General features: G+C 42.3%; 1 long non-coding RNA gene across 1 annotated transcript; it reads left to right on the plus strand.

The window, feature by feature from the left end:
- The first annotated feature begins 11,305 nt into the window (after positions 1-11,305).
- LOC109496440 lies at positions 11,306-19,677 on the plus strand. Its single transcript, XR_002152434.2, has 3 exons — positions 11,306-11,602; positions 18,387-18,482; positions 19,267-19,677. It is a non-coding gene; the product is annotated as an uncharacterized LOC109496440 (long non-coding RNA).
- The last annotated feature ends 440 nt before the right edge of the window (positions 19,678-20,117 follow it).

Below are 20,117 nucleotides of genomic sequence, written 5' to 3' on the forward strand. Positions count from 1 at the left end.
CCTATTCTTCTAGAAGGCAGGTGGCATGGTTGTTAAGGCATAGTTTGTAGAATCAGATCTGAGTTCAAATGAAAGGTGTCCTTGGGCAAAGCTTTAATGCCCGACAAAGAAAGATACTGTAAAATAGGACATAATGATATCTACCTCATACAATTGTAGGGAAGCATTAAATTGAATGAGTTATCTGCCACTTGATGGGTAATACATAAGTGTTAGTTCTCATTTCCTCTCCTGCCCATTTAATTCATGTTTTATTTCACTAATGATGCCATCACCTACAAACGGAGTCTATTCTTGTATGATCTACTGTAACTATTGTAATTTTAAATTATCATCTAAACATCAAAAGGTCTAAAAGTGAAAAGTAAATACAAGAGGACCGGATCGAGAGCCAGTCTGAACAAACTTCTTTGTTAGAAACAAAGGGACAATAAAGTTTTCATTGTTTTACTTTGACCTAATACAGAAAGGAAAACATTTTCTTGATTTAAGCGTTGAAAAACTTTAAGTTGGCATGACCAGAGCCAGTGGGAGGAAGTGATCAGGAGGACTTTTACTGTATATAACTAACACTTGTGCAGGACCAGTACAGTTTACAAATTGCTTGCACATAAATTCTGCCAGATTATCCTGTGGTCATAGGAATTGTGGCCTTGGGCAAGTTTCTCTCATAGCCTCAGTTCATTCTCCTGTAACATAATGGGGAGGGATAATGGTTTCCCATTAGAAAGCCTGGCAAGGAGTACGCTGTCAGTGCACGATAATCATCACCACACTGTCATCATCATTTTATGGATAAGGAAACTGAAACTTAGCACAGCTAAGGGATTGGTTACTGTCACAGAGGGAAATCCAGCCATCAGGTACTAGGCTATGTGACTCCAGGCAATGTCTACAGAATGAAGATAATGATATTTGCTCCACCACCTACCCACCTTTCAAGGCTACTGTAAAAATAAAATAAAAACCACAAATGTCAAAGATATCTAAAAACTATTTTATCAAAGAGTAAAGTGGGGCACAGAGAGGTAAAGTAACTTGAAGAGGACACATAGCTTATAAAATTTCACAGTCAAGATTCAAACTCAGGCAGTCTTTCTACGCAATCCATGCTCTTAGTCACCACAGTATATTGCTTATTCAATACAAACTATTATCATGATGGATATACATTTATATATAATTATATATATACAACTATGATGTTACATATATAAAATACACATTTGGTACATTTACTTTTAGTAGATTTTATCATATCATTTAAATTATTCATTTCCTGGGGCACCTGGGTGGCTCAGTCCGTTAAGCATCTGACTTCAGCTCAGGTCATGATCTCACGGTCTGTGAGTTCGAGCCCCATGTCGGGCTCTATGCTGACAGCTCGGAGCCTGGAGCCTGCTTCGGATTCTGTGTCTCCCTCTCTCTCTGCCCCTCTCCCGCTCATGCTCTGTCTCTCTCTCTCTCAAAAATAAATGAACATTAAAAAAAATTTAATTGTTCATTTCCTTATCCATATCCCCTCCAAGATCTTCAAGGGCACGGTATTAGTTTCCTAGGGCCATTGTCACAATCACAAACTGGTGGCTTAAAACAACAGAAGTGTATTCTCTCACAGTTCTGGTGGCTGGGAACATGAAATCAAGGTGTCAACAGGGCCATGCTTCCTCTTAAAGCCCTAGGGAAGCATTTGCCTCTTCCTGGCTTCTGGTGGTGGCTGGCAGTCCTGGGCTTTCCTTGGCTTCTAGCGCCACCACTCCAATCTCTGCCTCCATCTATCTCTCTGTGACCTTCTTCCTTCTGTGTGTCCCTCTCAAAAATCTCCCTCTCCTTACAAGGACACTTTTTAAGACCAATCGTCGTCCAGTATGACCTCATCTTCACTAATAATATCTGTAAAGATCCTAATTCCAAGTAAGGTCACATTCTGAGGTTCCAAGCGGACACGAATTTGGGGGGAACCATAGTCAACACAGTAAAGGCACCAATCGCATCTAATTTGTTAAAGCCTCCCAGGCCCCTGGCTCAGGGTAAGGTACCTACAGATTCAGCTAAATACAGCTTAGTGGTTGGCCATGCAGGTGCTGTGATGAGATTGCCTGGGATCAAATCTTAGTTCTGCCTTTACTAGCAGTGAGCTTTTGGGCAAAGGTTCCAAATTCTCCATGCACTGAAATCTTAGTGTGGAAATAGTACCTGTTTTACGAAGTTCTAATGAGATTTAAATTAGTCAGTTTACGTCAGGTGCTTAGAACAATCATTAGCCCATAATAAGTGTTCAACAAATACTATTAGCATCATTTTGGGACAACACAATTAATGACTGTTAAATAAAATAATGAAAGCAAGAAGTGTCAGAAAGCACTGAAAACAGCTTACATTCAAGCTGTTAATATTAGGAAATATTTTCACATCAGCCCTTTTTCTGTGCAGTCTTCTCAGAGCATCAGTGAACATTCCATTTAAAAGAGAAGGGCTGCGGAAGCAAAGGTAAAAAGGAAAAGCTTGCCTTTCCTTCTCCCTCGGGGGAAAATTTTTCAAAAGAACCGTGGAGAAGTAGTGTTATTTCTAAGAGACCATGTTAGGGAAATGGAATTGCTTTTCTGAAAGAAAGTAGAAGATTAATACCTGGAGGGTCTCAAATGTAATTATGGGATTGATCTCAGGAAAGCCTCGGATGGATCTAATTTCTTTTCTTTTTTGCTCACGAGTATCATTAAAATGGGCTCATGCGTAAGGGCCTGCAGACTGCAAATATCTGAACATCACACATCAAAACAGGCAAAAAGGTCCTGTGAATGGATCCTGCGAGGCATCAAGGTAACATTCAACATGTGCTCTCATTAGTCCCCTCTTTCAGAAATTTTCTTCACGGCTCTGGGCACTGACTGAGCAAGCCGTTAATGAAGTGGCAAGGCAAGGCTCGGGGTGCAAATCAACCCAGAAGTACTCCATGCAGTCTGTGGGTTGACGGAGGGGGCAAGAGGACCCCAAACCCCAGACTAAAAATGAATTGAGGCTGATTTTATGTTTCTCCCCAGGCCTCGTGAGGAGACGACTTTTTTTTGATTCCCGCTGTTTTACCTGCTCAGCTCCTTTCCCTTCCAAGCTGTCCGGAATCCTGTAACAACACTGCCCTTTGCCTGGTGGCTGGACGAACACACAACCCACTGTTTGGCTGAAAGCCCCTGAATGCCTCCAAACGCAATAAAAGCTTTGAGACTTATGACTGGGGACTCTGGATTTTTAAGAAACAGTCTTAACAACAACTCATATTAGAGGTACTTCAGGGCAGTTGAGGGGGAGCAAGCTGGAGATGTGTTTGAGACCTTTGGGGCATCTCCGATTCTATGGTTATGTTTTCATGAAATCATTCGGTCAAAAATCTTAGCATTCCACATCCTCCTTCACAGAGAAACTACACCAGCTGCAGATAGTTTAAAATGGGTGGTTCTTATTCTGGAATGGGAATGAGAAAAGAGGCTGGAAAGAAAAGCGGGGATGAAAAGATAAATTCACACGCTTGCTTTAAGGATCTTGGGATTTCTCCTGTAAGTAATGATATACCATTACAAGCTTTCAAGCAGGGGAGAGACAGAATTGATTCTGCATTTCAGAACATAATTCCAGCTACGGAGCATAGAGGAGATAGGAGGGGGATGAAAGAGGGGTGATCTCTAAAGTTTGGAAATTAAATATTCCTGTTGAAACCTGACAAGATCCGTGTACTGCTGAACATAACTTAAGCAAAGGAGAACTTCTGGTCTGAACAAAGACAGAAGCAAAATGGACCCTAGAAATGTGGATGAAAATTTTTACCAGTTAAAAGTCATCAAAAATTCACCATATTACCAGCCTAAAATTTCAGTAACGTTCCATTTCTGGTTACAATCAAGAGTTAAGTTGGCACACCTGGGGGGCTCAGTCAAGCGTCTGACACTTGATTTCGGCTCAGGTCGTGATCTCATGGTTGGTGAGATTGAGCCCCACATCAGGCTCTGCGCTGACAGCATGGAACCTGCTTGGGATTCTCTCTCTCTCTCTCTCTCTCTCTCTCTCTCAAACATTTAAAAAGCTAAGCAAAATGGTAAGGTATTATCACTCTGGTTAAAAACACAGGGTTTAGCACCAGATAGGCCTGGGTTCAAGTCTCAAATGTGTCACTTTCTGTTCCTGTTTCTTTGATGTGTTGGTTAACCTCTTAAATTCTCTGTTTCCCCGCCTATAATGGCAATAATGACAGCAGCATCTGACTGGCAATGCCCTTGTGAGATTCATGCATGTAAATTGTTAGAACCTACGATACAGGGTTTGTTTCCCAAACTTGGTGGTTTCTTTACTTGTGGAGGGCCCTCACTAGTAAAGTGAGCCCTTCTGGCCCCTCTCTGCCCCTCCCGGGACAGGAAAAGCAACTGGATCTGACTGTGGAGTGTGAAGGTATTTTCCTGCTCCCACCTCCCCTTTCCTTTCTCTTGGGGGATGGCCAATCCTTCAAAATTGCATGTTGTGCTCTGGTCTTGCCATATGTTTTCAACATAATGGAAATGTTGTCCATGGAGGAAATGTTTTCAACATTTCCCTTCAGGGAAAGCCCACGGTTCTCCAGCACGATCTATGACTCAACAGATAAGTCTGACTAATTCTAGAGCACAGACTTTTAGAGCCTGCTCGCCCACAGATATAAATCACATTTTCCAATATTGGCACTATTTACAATAAAAGCGACACACGTATCCCACACAGAATGTGTCTCTGCTTAATGTTTTCTCAGGAAAATGCCTCTTGCCTTTTAATGTCCAAACTTCACCTAAGTACTTTCCAGGGGAATGAGGGTTGTATTACAAAATTACATTTATGCCTTAAAAAATCAATGTGACCTTTTTAACGAAAGAATGTACGGGAAACATCTCAAGCTTCACTCCTAATACAATTGGCATTTAGAATAGATCAAGTTTAGATGGACCAGAAGCACGCGTAGGTATTCTGAAGAGCTCTGGAGTGTCAACGGAGGGGATGTGTGGCTGGAGCGCTGCTGGCACTCACGAAGACATGGCTGGAGACAAAGCAGCTGCTTATTCACAACCACATTCATTATTTGGTGTCAACAAAGCAATGTTTTAAGTATTTTGCCTTATGATAGGACAGTTTGTCCTTTATACATGGGGATTTGGATGTGTTTGGGTTGCTTGCGGGTTTGGGGTTGATTTGTAATGCATAGTCATTTTTCCCATTTAAAATAACTGGAGAAGGGTTCCTTTAACATTTTGTGCAGAACATCTGATTTCATGAACAGAAAATCTATGTTAAGCAAGAGAGGTCGGCATTTTTGTCCCCCCATCTGCCTCACCTCTCTTTCTGGTTTTTCAACTGGCTCACAATTCAATGGAGAGCAGATGGCTATTTGTTGGCCTCCACTAATAAAGAGAATATGGCAAAAGTGACAGGATGTCACTCTCAAGATCAGGCCACAAAAGACTGCGACTTCTGTCTTGCTCTTTCTGGGTCTTATCATTTGCTTGCTCTGAAGAAGCCAGCTGCCCTGTTTTGAAATGCACGATGGAGAGGTACACGGGGCAAGGAGCTGAGGGAGTACTCCGGCCGGCCACCAGCAAGGAACTGAGGTCCTCAGGCCTATGAGGCCTGTGAAGAATGGAATCCTGCCAACAACCACATAGATGAGCTTGGAAACAAATCCTCCACCAGTTGAGCCTTGAGTTGATTGCAGTCCTGGCCAACACTTTGATTTCATCCTTGTAAGAGACTCTGAGCCAGGGGACCCAGCTAAGCCATGCACAGGCTCCCGACCCACAGAAACGGCAGGAATAAATGTTTGTTGTATTAAGCTGCTGAGTTTGAAGGCAATTTCTTCTGCAGCAATAGATAACTAATACAATCAGTAAACATATGCTGATGAAGGAGTAAACGCATGGCTTAATTAGTCCCCTCAAAGCTCAGCTGATTTGGATCCTTAGGTACTTACTTCCAGGAAACAGACCAAGACTTTCTGAATATGCTTGTGTTTATAGGAAAACTACACAGGGTGTGTGCCCAAAACTTGGTTGGATCCCATCAATTTAAATCTAGCATAAATTTAAAGAACTGCTGTCTGGAAAGGAGTTTTGAGGTCAGTAGCCGAACACCTTCACTTTATAGAAATGAAAACAGATGCAGAGAGCTAAGTGACTTCCCCGGGGGCCACAGGATCCATGCGAGTGTCACGATAGAACCCAGGGCTTCTGATTCCCACCACAGAACCCTCCCACAACATTCTGTGATAATGTTTAGAGGACAGGGATATCAGAAGGGCTGGAGGAACCCAGAATGTAGAAAGTCAGGCTCAAGAAGGGCTTAGGAGAGTGGGCAGAATTAGGGAAGGCATTCCACATGTGGGGTACATGACAAACAGTGATGGGACTGCACCTCACAGGAGGGGTATGAAGAATCAAGATCTCCGTAGTTTGGTCAAGCATCTTGAAGCTCATATGAAAGGTAAGGACAGGGGGGCGCCTGGGTTGCTCAGTCGGTTAAGTGGCCAACTTTGGCTCAGGTCGTGATCTTACGGTCCGTGAGTTCGAGCCCCGCGTCGGGCTCTGTGCTCACAGCTCAGAGCCTGGAGCCTGTTTCAGATTCTGTGTCTCCCTCTCTCTGACCCTCCCCCGTTCATGCTTTGTCTCTCTCTGTCTCAAAAATAATAAACGTTAAAAAAAAATAAAAAAAAAAAAGAAAGAAAGGTAAGGACAGGGAGGCCTTGGAAAGAAAGGGTGCCCACAAAGAGAAGTCAGCAGAGAAAGGAGGACCAATCTTGGTGGAGAGGCAAACAGAGGAACATTTGCATCAGACTTTATGGCAAGCAGCCAGAGCGAATGTGGAAATAAGAAAAATGGGTGGGCAGGAAGAGACGGTGGGCATCAGAATTTGGGAAATTTGCTAGTTTCATAGTCTTGAAGCAGAAAGAGGAAGTGTTTACACCCAAAGATACAGAACTCATATCTGTGCACAGAATGTGCCAAAACCCTTACCTGAATCTTGTGGTGTTTGTATCAGCTGTTGTATGCCCATCTGAGCTGCCAGATATGGTTGTGTCATGTTCACTGTCCACAGCTGTACATCACAGCCCTGTGATAGGCCAATAAAGCTTTGGGAGCTGACATTAAATTTAGCCCGCAAGATGCCAACTTTAAAGAACATTCTTGAAAAATTATTGATTTCTTTAAATGACTGACTCTCCAGACCTAGACTGAAGAATCCCAAATGTGATAGCCTGTCATAATGTGGTTTGGTGGATTCTGTGCTAATTCCTTGACTCTTGACACAGACTCCTGTCGCAGACACTGGGGCGTCAGAGAGGAGCCAAAAGGACAGTGAACCGGAGTCACAAGTCTGGTTTCTCGGCCGGCATGACTGAACCTCCCTGCACTTCATTTTCTTCAACTGCCCAATGCAGATAACAAAAGCTGTCTGTCCTATGTCACAAAGCTCTGTGTGGGTTGGAGTTTGAAAAGCATAAAAGAGTCGTACAAATACACGGTTATGTATAAAATAAAAAGAGGTTCCACTAAATTTTCCACTGTTGCCATGAAAAGGCCTTTTTTTCCTCTCTAATGACTTCCTTCACTAAGAGCAATGAGGTTCAAAGGCTAAATTACATAAAATTACACGACATTGTCACAGTGCATGCAATAAATAATAGGACTGAAGATGATTCACAAAGATAATCGGATCAAGGCCCTGCAAAGCAGAGCATTTAATTCCTATGATCCTAGCCAGTAAGGAGAGGGATGGATCAGTCTTCAAGGTTTCAATCGTGGCAGAAATACCAGAATCCAAATGATGAAAGCAGAAGTTAGGGGTGGGATGAACGTGGAGACTTCTCTGACATATTAATTAAGGGAACATTAGATGTTATAACAAATAGGCCCCCGAATCTCAGAGGCTTAACACAATAAAAGTTTATCGATACTCATGCAAAGTCCAAATGGGCATTTCTGATGGACAGGCAGCTCTCCTGTCTGTCAAGCCGTGATTTGGGACCCAGCCTCTCTTGATGGCTCCGGCATCACCATGGGCTCAAGGGCCCATACTGAATCCTCTGTATCTGGTCTGTTGTGCGGAAAAAGATAGAGAAGAAGGAACACCTGCTTTCAACTACTCATCCCTGGAGATGACGCACATCACTGTCATTTACGTTTCTGCGGTGAGAACCTGTCACGTGGTCCCACTAGATACAAGAAAGATACGAAACATAGTTCCTGGTTTGCCAGCAATGACTCCACATCATGGTAAAGGAGCTCAAATCTCTGGGGAACAGGTAGCCATCTCTTCCTCACTACGGAACAGAGAGAGCACAGATTTCTAACATTTCGCATCCTTTCCTTTTGCCAGCATCTGTATACAATACACACGGCAGAGGTTTCTCTAGCTAGAAATGTTACCAATAGAACAGCGTTTCTTGGAAGACCACTGCCATTTATCCTTAAATCATATGCAAATAGTGCTGCGTGGTTCTAAATCAGAGATCCGAAGCTTATGGGGGAGCAGCATAAAAAAGGGCTTTGGAGCCAAGCAGGCTGGATTCTAATCTCTGCTCCAGCCCAAACACTGGTGGACGTTGCACAATTTACTTAACCCTCCTAAACCTCAGTGTCTTCGGCAGCGGCATAAGCTCCATAATAAGAGCCTGAGAGGATTTTGTCAAGACGTATAGCGAGTGTACGGCAAGTTCTTGGCCCATAAAAGGCACTTGCAAAATAATGCCCTCACGGCATCTACAGAGGTTGAGCACACACTCACTCACATGCCCTATGGCCCAGCAATTCCACTGCCAGATATATGCCCAATGCATAGCCATATTTACCCAAAGTTAAATACCAGGATGATCAAAGAAGTACTATTCACAATAGCTAAAGTACAAAAAGGTTACACATGAATGGACAGATACATTATAGTGTATCTTACAGGTAATACTGCATGAACAAACTACAGCTACGTGCAACAGTATGAATGAATGTCACACATATTGAGCAACAGATACGAGAGAATACCTACTGTGAGATTCCATTCGTATAAAGTTCCAAGCAGACAAATTTAATCTATCCTGTTAGGAGTCAGAATGACGGCTATCCTGGAGGAAGCTACTGAATGGGAAGAGATGTGAGAATGGCTCGTGGGAGGCAGGTGACGTTCTCTTTTGGAAGGAGGGAGGTGCTGGTTACAGAGCACATTCAGTTTGTGAAAATTCATTAAGCTGTACACTTACAACAATAAAAAAAAGTTTTCAAAAATAGCCTCCTTCCCCTGAGAGACTTCCAACATGCTTAAATATTCGTCGTGAATGCCACCAGCCTTCGGAAGGGGAGAAACAGTTAAAAGGAACAGGAGGGGAGAAATGTGAAAGTAAGCCGTGCAGAGAGGAGAGATGGTGCGGATGCAGAGTAAGGCTGGAGGGTACCAAGAGCCAGAGAGAGCTACCACTTTTCTTAAAAATGCCATTTTGTGTTATACGCCCCAAATCCCCGACAATAACAAAAGGGTGCAGGACATTTCCCCACAGTGTCACTGGCCTTATTTGGGCTAAGTTTTAGTGCTGCTAAAAATACAAGTTTTCCCTATGGGCAATCAACTACATGTCTTCCAGATTATAATGTGTCTTTCTATTCCATATGCTACCCTGTCATTTCTGTCATTGTGATTCTTCTTTCCTGTGTCATCTTGGGGAAACTATGGTTACGTGTACGTGTATGTATGGGGAAGGAGTGGATCCTTATCAGTCCCAATCCTTACAACCTGTATCACCAATGGAGGCTTCCAACATCGTGACCATGCAAAAATCTTTCTCTGCTAATATCACCCCAGACAGCCTAGCTTCTACAGGGGCAACCACATAATGACTCAAGCCTGTGCTCACTGTACATCGATATATTTAACGACGCACCCATCTATAACCATAAATACATATTGTGTGTAGTTATCACATAATAACGAAGAGTCACTAAGTTGACTACACTAGAAGTCACTGATCAACACATGTGGTTTTGTTTTGTGGGTATTTTATAAATGTTAGCACCAAGAGGAACCTTGAGAAATTACATTTCCCGTGAATCTAGGATAGTTGTAGCAGAACCAAGACAAAAATCCAGATCCTCTTTTCCCTATCTAGCATCCTTTTTACTGCCCAATATTTTTAAAGGGCTTCTGTTTATCTCCACATGTATTGGTCATAAAATGAACATGACTCCAGCATTCTCCATGTCCAATTTCAGTCATAAGCCCCAAGGTTTGATATCTACATAAATAAGTATCTTGGCTCTTGCCTAAAACACACTATTCTCAATACATTGATTGAGATAATGTTGTCAGGAAGTTTCTGAAGGAAGCTATAGCAGTTAATTTTTTACTTCCTCAATCATTGAGTTTTCCTTTTCATGTCATTTGAAACACTTTAAAACTTAAAGATACAAAATAGTATAAGGAACTCCCATATAACTTTACCCAGACTGATCAATTTTTGACATTTACTACAGTTTGCTTTATAATTCTGACTTCCTCCCACCTTCCCCCTCCTCCTCCAACTATTTCCTCCTTCCCCCCCCCCCACACATTATGATTAGTAGCATTATTATTATTATCTATCCTGTCAGAGAGAGTATCGTTATCAGTATTTTCCTCTTTGGAGGTTAGATAAACCACACCACATTATTGCATCACACCTTAATGTGTACTTCCTAAGGGCAAGGATGTTTTCTTATACAACCACAATATAATTATCAAATTCAAGACAATACTATTATCTATTTCACAGTCCACATTCCAATGTTTTCAATTGTTCCAGTGATGTCTTTTAAAGCATTTCCCCCACACAGTCCAAGATCCAATCCAGTATGATTTACTATTACACTGGATTTTCATGCTTCTTTGCTATCCTCCAATCTGGAACAGTTCTTTGGTCTTTTTGTTTTTCTTTCATAATATTGACATTTTTGGAAAATGCAGGTCTTTTCTGGTAATAGCATGTTCTTTAATTTACATTGTACCTGTTAGTTTTTGCTATGTGGTAAACCACCCCCAAACTTAGCAGCTTAAACCAAAAATTTATTACAATATAAATTTATCATTTCTCACAACTTGGTGGGTCACCTAAATGATTCTTTTGGTTTGGGCCCTCCTGACTGGGACCGAATGCTCTAGGATGTGCTCTCTCACAAGTCTAGCAGTTGGATATGAGCCAGGGGGCTAAGGGCAACTTAGCCATGTGTCTTTCATCATTTGCATTAGTGAGCTAACCTGGGCTCACACACACACGGTGGTGGTGGTCATAGTCCTGAAGCTCAGCAGAGGAGCAAGCCCCAGCGCATAAATGTTTTGCAAGCCTTTGCTTGCATCGTGTTTGTTCACGTCCCGTTGGCCAAAGGAAGTCACAAGGCTCGGAGTCAGTGTGGGAGAACACTCGCATGGATCATGGGTAGAAAAAGCAGCATAATTTGTGACCATTTTTATAATCTACCACAGCAGCTAAACACAAGGGATGACGTTTGTTTAAGGAAGAAAGAATACGCTATTGATGGAAGAAATCGGGAGAAAAGACAAAAGCCTCCAAAACAGTGAGGTATGAACACTTAAATTTATAACCTTGAAAGAATATGAAATCCAAGATGCCACACTACTGTGGGAAAAGGGCTTGTAACACAAGGGGCCTCATAAAGGGTCTGTTACCCTGCTTTTTTTGTTGGTCCAGGGGACAAATTTAAAAGCCTATAAGGAATTGTAATGGTCACTCTCTGAAGCCACAATGCAGTGAACACAAATGCTAAATGATGGAGAATTCTGTGTAGAGGAATAAGGAATAGGTCCCTATTGTAAGATAAATGAAAGAGGTGACGAAGAGTCACTGAGGATCTTTCTACCTCTTGGGGCAGGGACAGGGAGGACTGAGACCGTGAGAAAGATGGGGGCCTATGCCCACTTTATAAGCAGCAGCACCAGCTCCTCCATTATTGCTGAGTGCTGCCAGGCAGCGGTGGAGGCCCTGGAACACCAAATTCACCATCTTTTCCTCCCAAGAAAATATGGAGACCTAGACTTAAATGTGAAATTGCCAGACTCTCTAAATGTTGGTTTAAGTATTTTTAAGAGCACATGCACATGCTAAATTAGGCTCAAGAACATGAGTTTGAAAACTCAACTTTTGTTTATTTGTTTGTTTGTTTATTTACTTAGAGAGAGAGAGAGAGAGAGAGAGAGAGAGAGAGAGAGAGAAAGCATGAGCGGGGGAGGGAGAGGGGGAGAGGAAGAGAGAGAGAATCCCAAGCAGGCTCCTGGCTGTCAGTGCAGAGCCTGACACGGGGCTCAACCTCAGACACCATGAGATCACGACCTGAGCCAAAATCAAGAGTCAGACGCTTAACCGACTGAGCTACCCAGGCGCCCTGAAATCTCAGCTTTTCTAACCTATAATAAAAAAAAAATCAAACTTCAAGAACAGAAAGATTTTAAATTTTGTATAAATGAAATTCTTATCCAATCCCCTTAGGCACAGTATCTCTCTTAACCTGTGACTATGTAAAATGTAACTTTATTCATGCTCAATAACTACAAGACTTACGATCATATATATAGCATGGATACACCTTTATGCTCAATAACTATCATCTTCAGCATGAAACATCATATACAGCATAGATGATTGAACATTGTAATACTGGCATATGCAGACATTCGACAGGTAATGGAAAACTGACAAAGAATAAAACCATGGCACAATTTCTGAAATCAAAGGCCTGAATTTATTTCTTACTTAAGTAAGAGAGTTTCACTGGTCAGGCAGCTTTGCTCCCTGAGCAAAACAAGAAGCTGATTTAGGGCATGGGTCTGTTTTGAGGTTACATTGTCAGAGAGGAGAGTAGTCAGTCTTAGAAACAAGTTCAAAGTCAGCAGCTTCCCATTACATGAAGGTAAAAGTGTGAGACTGACACCGATTGGCTGGCTTTCAGAAAGATAAGATAAGGCAGATAGAACAGCTTTATTTCTGGTTCTGGGGTTAGACTGTTACCATGGCTAGAGAAGGGGCTATCTTTCCCTAAGAGTATGAGGGCTCTTTGTGAATTATTGGAATTAATTGTATAGAACTAACGTGGGACACTGCAAAGGTTACATTGGCGGCATGGCCTCACACGGCCACAGATGCTATTTCACAATGGGCTATGAGCTTATTACCACAAGGGGCATGGCTCCTCTGTGAGGTCAAGGCTGCCCAAGTAGAAAGTCAGGGCCACTTCTCATGGCAACCTAAGAAGAGCTCTGTCAATGTACACAGGGGGGGATCTTGCTTCTCTGAAAAGTGATGTTCCTACCTTCATTAACTACAAAACCATTAAGTGCAAAAAATGGTATTTCGTTGAAAGCATAGTCTCTCTGATTGCCCCAATACCAAGATAAAAGGGGAGAATAAGAGAAAGCATGGGATGCTGAAGAGGAACAGAAGGGGAAAGAAAAAAAAGAAACCAAAGTAAAGGTAGTCTTGTGTCTTATTACAACTACATTTGGAATCAGAGAACAGATTAAAATTCAAGCAGCTGAATAGTGCTCATTTTTTATATACTTCTATGAGAGACTTTAACTCCCATGATGACTTTTTTCCCCTTATTAATAGTATATCCCTAGCTTCAAATAAATTGGGTTATCCCTTTATAAATATGAAGCCTACATTAGATCTTAAATGAGACTCCCCTGTCCTGGCTTCTCATGTAAAGAGGGTGGCAGGGAGCCTTAGAGAATTGGAAGGTCTCCAAAAAGGGCCATAGGGGGTAGGTAAGACAAGAAGAACCTTGCTGGGTGTTCAGTGCCAAATGACAATGCCATGTATTTCAGTCAGTCTTACATCTGTCTGACCCTTGCAGTGGGAAATCTGTCTCTCCTTTCCACAAAACTTATGGGGTGCCAGGAATGCCTTTAAAGCTATGTAACAAGAAAATGTGTTGTTTCCCATAACTGCTCATTCATCCATCCATTCCACAGACATTGATCAGTTTTCAAGCCATAGGCTTCAGAGTAAAATAAAATTCATCCCTGTGTTCAAAGCACCACAATCTTAAAAGGAAAGAAAGACACAGATACATTTATACACCAGGTGAGATAGGATCAGCACCTGAAGGAGGGAGGTATTTGAATAAGTAACACTCCTCCTGTGGGTATTGGGAATTCACTGAGGTGACATGTGAACTGGATCTAGAAGGAAGGGAAAAGGTTTCAAGGGATTTATTAGACATTCATTCTGGGTAAACCATGGGATAAAGGTTCATGGTGGGAAATGGAAATTTAAAAGTTAGTCTGGCCATGGATCTGTCAATAAATTCTTAGTTATGGCACCAAAAGCACAAACAACAAAAGTAAGAATAGGTTCATTGGACTTCATCAAAATTAAAACTTTTATGCATGAAAGGGCACTATCATTAAAGTAAAAAGACAACTTGCAGAATGGGGGAAAATACTTGCAAATCATACAGTAAAACCTTGGTTTGTGAGCATAATTTGTTCCGGAAACATGCTTCTAATTCAAAGCACTTGTATATCAAAGCAAATTTCCCCATATGAAATCATGGAAACTCAGATGATGCGTTCCACGACCCCAAAATATTCATATAAAAATGATCACAACACTGTCATATAATACAAAATAATACATAAAATACAAAATAGAAAGAAAAATAAACAAATTAACCTTCACTTACCTTTGAAAACCCTCGTGGCTGGTGTGAGGGAAACAAGAGAGAAGAGGGTTACTGTGTAGGATGACTTTCACTCTCACTAACGGAATCACTGCTATCTATTGGCTCAATGGAATCTTTTTCTTTTCGTGCAACTTTAACAAAGAACTTATCCGACGCTTGCTTTTGCCTCCTTTTGAGGATTTCTCAGAAATGTGACAATGCATTGTCGTGAAAGAGATTCCTCGCTCGCACTGCTGCAGCCTTATTCAGGTGGTGCTTTTCTACACAATTTCGCACTGCTTCCCACATTTCACACATCTCCCTAATCTTGAAGTGAGGGATTCCTCTGCCTTTTTCCCCTCCTCCTCTGCAGACGAGATCTCCTCCGTAACCTCTTGCTGTAGCTCTCGATGCAGATCCGTCAGTTCGTCAGTGGTCAGCTCCTGGCCATGTTCCTCCACCAGCTCCTGAATGTCGTCCTTGTTCACCTCCAGGCCCCTGGCCTTCCCCAAGGACACACTTTTAGTGACAACTGGCAGCTCCTGTTCATGAGCAAGCCCCTCTACGTCATGCCCAAGAACACTTTCAGGCCAGTTTTCTCTGAGCAGAATTGAGGGTTCTCTTAGTGACCCATCCCTGGCTTTATCCATGATCTGAGGCAGTTCACGATGTCAAAATGATCTTTCCAAAACTCTTGGAGGGGAAGATTTGTTCCTTGAGGCGTTCCTTTGGTCGCCTCAAAGCATTGCTGAAATAGTGCTTTGGGGTAAAGCTTTTTAAAGTTCAAAATGACCTGCTGATCTGTGTGCTGAAGGACTGGAATGGTGTTGGGAGGAAGGAACTTGACCTTAAAAACTCAAATTCCTCCAGGAAGTGGTCCTCAAAGCCTGGATGATAAACAGGAGCATTATCCATAAGCAGCAAGGCTTTGAGTGGCAGACTCTTTCCTAAAAGGGATTTCTTCACTGCAGGACCGAAGGCCTCGTTGATCCACTTAAGGAACAAGATACGAGTCACCCAAGCCTTGCTGTTGGACCTCCACATAACGTTTAACTGGCTCTTCTGCACCTTGCATTTCTTGAAGGCCTGTGGATTCTCAGAATGATAGACAAGCGGGGGCTTCACTTTAAAATCCCCGCTTACATTAGCACAAAACAAGAGGGTGAGATGGTCTTTCATGGGCTTGTGACGGGGCACTGCTTTCTCTTCTTCTGTAATGTAGGTCCTCTTTGGCATCTTTTTCCAAAAAAGCCCCGTCTCATTGCAGTTAAAAACTTGCTCCAGCAGGTACCACTCAGAAACCAAGAGCCTCTGGAACTTGGGAGTGAACACCTCTGCTGCCTTAGTGTCTAAACTCGGAACTTTTCCATGCCTCACAACACTATGGATGATACTTCCCTCTTAAAGTTATCAAACCACCCCCTACTTGCCTTGAAGCCTTCTTTGTTTTCTCTTGACATACCTGGCAGTTTACTTATGAGGTCGGCATACAAGGCCTTTGCATTCTCACACATAAAGTTCTCAGTCACAGCATCACCTGCTAGTTGCTTGTCATTTATCCAAACCAGAAGCAACTTTCTACATCTTCTAGAACATGTGGCCATTGCTTTGATATTCTCATGACTCCTTTTGCTGCATCTAGTCCACTTTTTTCGTCTTTCTTCTTTAATGTTGTACAAATGGTTGATGTAGACTTCTTATGAAATCTTGCAATTTTGGCCACTTGCATACCTTATTTGTACTTCTCGATGAATTCCTTCTTAACTTTCATTGTAATCATCTTCTTCTTCTTACCACCTTTCTTTTCAACCTTTTTCTGTATGGGGGCCATTGTATATGCCTGCACAGATGTTGACTCCAGTACATTAATAAACTCTTGTCACAGACTGTATTTAATGTAACTGGCAATAAGGCAGCAGAGGAAAGGGTCTGTATCTGAAGGCAGCCTGACCTAGAATGAAGCAGAGCATTCCTAAGCTTACTCTTGTCTGGAAAAGCAAAGGACTGTCCATAGGTACTTTGAAGGGACAGAAAATACACCAGTGCCAGTTGTGGGCACCTTCCAATGTTCTGAAAAATCACTGATTTCTGCCGAACACCGTGGCCTGACCTGACACCAAGAGTGGGAGAGGATCTTCCACAATCCCGCAGTGAGACAGAGAGAGAAGAACCACTGGCTCAGTTGTGATCATGTGACATTCGGCATCATATACTACTCGGATTGCAAGACGTCACTCATTTATCAAGTTACAATTTATTCGAAATGTTTGCTCATTCTGCATAACACTCACACAAGTTACTCACAATCCAAGGTTTTACTGTACCTAAAAACAGTCTTATGTCCAGAATGTAATTAGAACTCTTAGAACATAATACAAAAAGAGGATCCTAAGGGCAAATGAGCAAAAGGCTTGAATAGACATTTCCTCACAAAAGATACACAAATGGCCCATAAGCACATGAAAAGGTGCTTAATATCAATGGTCATTAAGGAATTGCAAGTCAAAACCACAAGGAGATACCACTTCACATGCACTAGGACGGCTATAATCAAAAAACAGAAAATAACAAGTGTTGGCAAGGATGTGGAGATATCGGAACCCTCATACGTTGCTGGTGGGAATGTAAAATGGTGTAGCCCCTATGTAAAACAGTGTGGTAACTCCTCAGAAAGTTACAAATAGAGTTACCATATGACCCAGCAATTCCAACTCTAGGTATCTACCCAAAAGAATTGAAAGCAGGTATTCAAATAAAAACTTGTGCGCCAATATTTATAGCAGCACTATTCATGATCACCAAAAGCTAGAAACAACTGAAAGGTTCATTCACTGATAAATGGATAAACCATATGTAGTACATTATACAATGGAATATTATTAAATAGCCACAAAATATATACCCTTACAGAGGTAATCTTAGGAAGTTTTTAAGAGTAACATAGCAGTTCAGTATTTGAGAAAGAGTGTGGGTAATTGTAAATAAATTACTGAAGGAGGAATGGTGACAGGGAGGTCAGATGCAAATGATTCAAGAGATGAGGAGGGTTTGAATTAAGGCATGGCAGAAGAGGTGGAGAAAAGAGGCTGACATGAGATAAGCTTTTTTTTAAGGTTTATTTTTTGAGAGAGGGAAAGTCGGGGAGAGAGGGAGAGAGGGAGGGAGGGAGGGAGAGGGAGAGAACGTGAGCAGGGGAGGGGCAGAGAGAGAAGAAGAGAGAGAATCCCAAGCAGACTGCCCCATCAGCATAGAGTCCAACGTGGGGCTTGACCCATGAACTGTGAGATCATGACCTTAGCCAAAACCAAGAGTTGGATGCTCAACCAACTGAGCATCCAGGTGCCCCAAGATAAACTTTTGAAACAGAATGGGCAGAAGTTCACGATTGGCTATAATGGTGAGAGATTATAAGGAGTTGGGGACACAGTGCTGGTAGAAAGAGATGGTAGTGTTACGAACACTTAGTGATATATCATGCACACAGGTGTGAGGGGAGTCCTAATCCTTAAGCATCTGCACAATGGGGGAAGGTGTGCAGACAATGGATTAGAAGCATGATTGTGAGATCTGGGCAAAGACTGAGTATGTATATATATATATATATATATATATATATATATATATATATATAATTTTTCTTTCTTTCTCTCTCTCTCTCTCTCTCTCTCTCTCTTGCTTTCTTAGACTGAGCTTTTAGAAGGCTAAGAAACAATTGCCTCTTTTGGCCAATCCCAAGGAAAGGGGGTCCATTCTGGGCCTATGCATCTCATCACTTTCCAGGTCAGTGATCACTCATAAGTTTTTTCGAATGAACAGCAACAGTCTCAGAAGCTCTAAGAGTGAACCCTAACTGTGGCTACAGCTGGAAGAATAGTGCCAAAAAGACAATAATTTCTGGACATATAGAAAAAGTGAAGCAGGCTGGGGAGAATGAGCAAGGCATCACTTGGGGTCATTCAGTTGGGGTCATTCAAGAGATGCAGAGTGCCTGAAACAGGGCTAGAAAGTCGGCAGGAGGTGCGGAAAGAAAACAACTGGTCATAAGTGGGTTTTCTGAGGTCAAACAGATGGGATTTAGTGAACGGATGTAGAGTGGTGAGAAAGATCATGAAAGGCCGGGCCAAACAAGTGGAAGGTGGAAGGCAGATTGTGGATACATGGGGAACAGACATGAAACAGGTCTCAAGCAGGCACAATCCTTGCTGGAGAAGATGAGCATATACTGATGTAGAGAGTTAGCTTTCTATAAAGAGAGTGAACAAGTGTAGATGTGATGGTTAAACCTCGGTGGGGACGATTAAAGAGAGCAAGATGGGGGAACCCTAGCCATGACGTGGGGAAAGGGCCATTCTGGCTAGAAGTGTCTCAGTGTGTAGAGGACGGTGGGTTGACCACACATGTCTACTGGAGAGAATCAAGGATGCCCTCCTGGCCCAAGCACTAGTCTGCATTTCTATCACTAAAGTATTGGAGTCATGCTTTCTTCCACAGCCAGCAATGTTCTATGGTCAAAGGCCCCATTAGGACAGTGGCACTCAGGCTTTTCTTGTTTTCTTTATGGGAGCATTTGCAGAGTGCATGACTACTACGGGACAGCATGTCAGCCAACAAAAGCGAACCAGCAGCTCCACCGGCTGCCACATTTCTTCGGTGAAAAATGCCAGTTAAGTCCTCTGGCTGAGCCAGGAGAAAACAATGATTCAACGCAAGGCCCTTCACTTCAGAAAACATTGATACCAGACTCAATAAACCCTTATAAGATCAAACATTTTTGTGGTTCACAAGCACTGAAAGAGCAGTCCATCTGTCTCCACACACCAGGCCTGGCTCCTTTCAATTCATTGTTCAAACTGTAGCCAGAAGATGTGAACTCCGTTTTGTTATTTTTGGTGTTATTGCAGTGTCTAGTATTGTGTTTAGTAATAATTAGAGGTAAATAAATGTTTAAGTATTGAAAAAAATCAATTTTGATCTTTTACTCACTTTAACCCTTTAATGGCTCCTCAGGACAAAGTCCGAATTGAATGTGGTTTGCAGGGCAGTGAATAATCTAGAACTGGCCTACCTTCCTGGAATCTGTTGAGACCACTCTCTTGTATTTCAGAGAGTGGTCTAAACCAAGCTTGCAAAGGCAGACTGGCATTAGACTGCTTGGTTTCCTATAAGTCACATTCGATGCCTCACTCCTTGATTGCAAAAGTCCAATGCCTCATACCATAACCCAATTCCACTCCTAGGAATCTCCTCAACATATATTGTTGTTCACTAGAGCCACGCACAATGTTCACAGCAGCACTGTGTACCATCATTCCAAATGGGAAACAACCCAGATCATCCACATGAACATGAATAAATGTGGGATCCCCTTAAAGGGCAATACTGTGCAGCCATGAGACAAAAGTAACTACAGCTATA

The sequence above is a fragment of the Felis catus genome, chromosome X, assembly GCF_018350175.1.
Source record: "Felis catus isolate Fca126 chromosome X, F.catus_Fca126_mat1.0, whole genome shotgun sequence".
NCBI lineage: Eukaryota > Metazoa > Chordata > Mammalia > Carnivora > Felidae > Felis > Felis catus.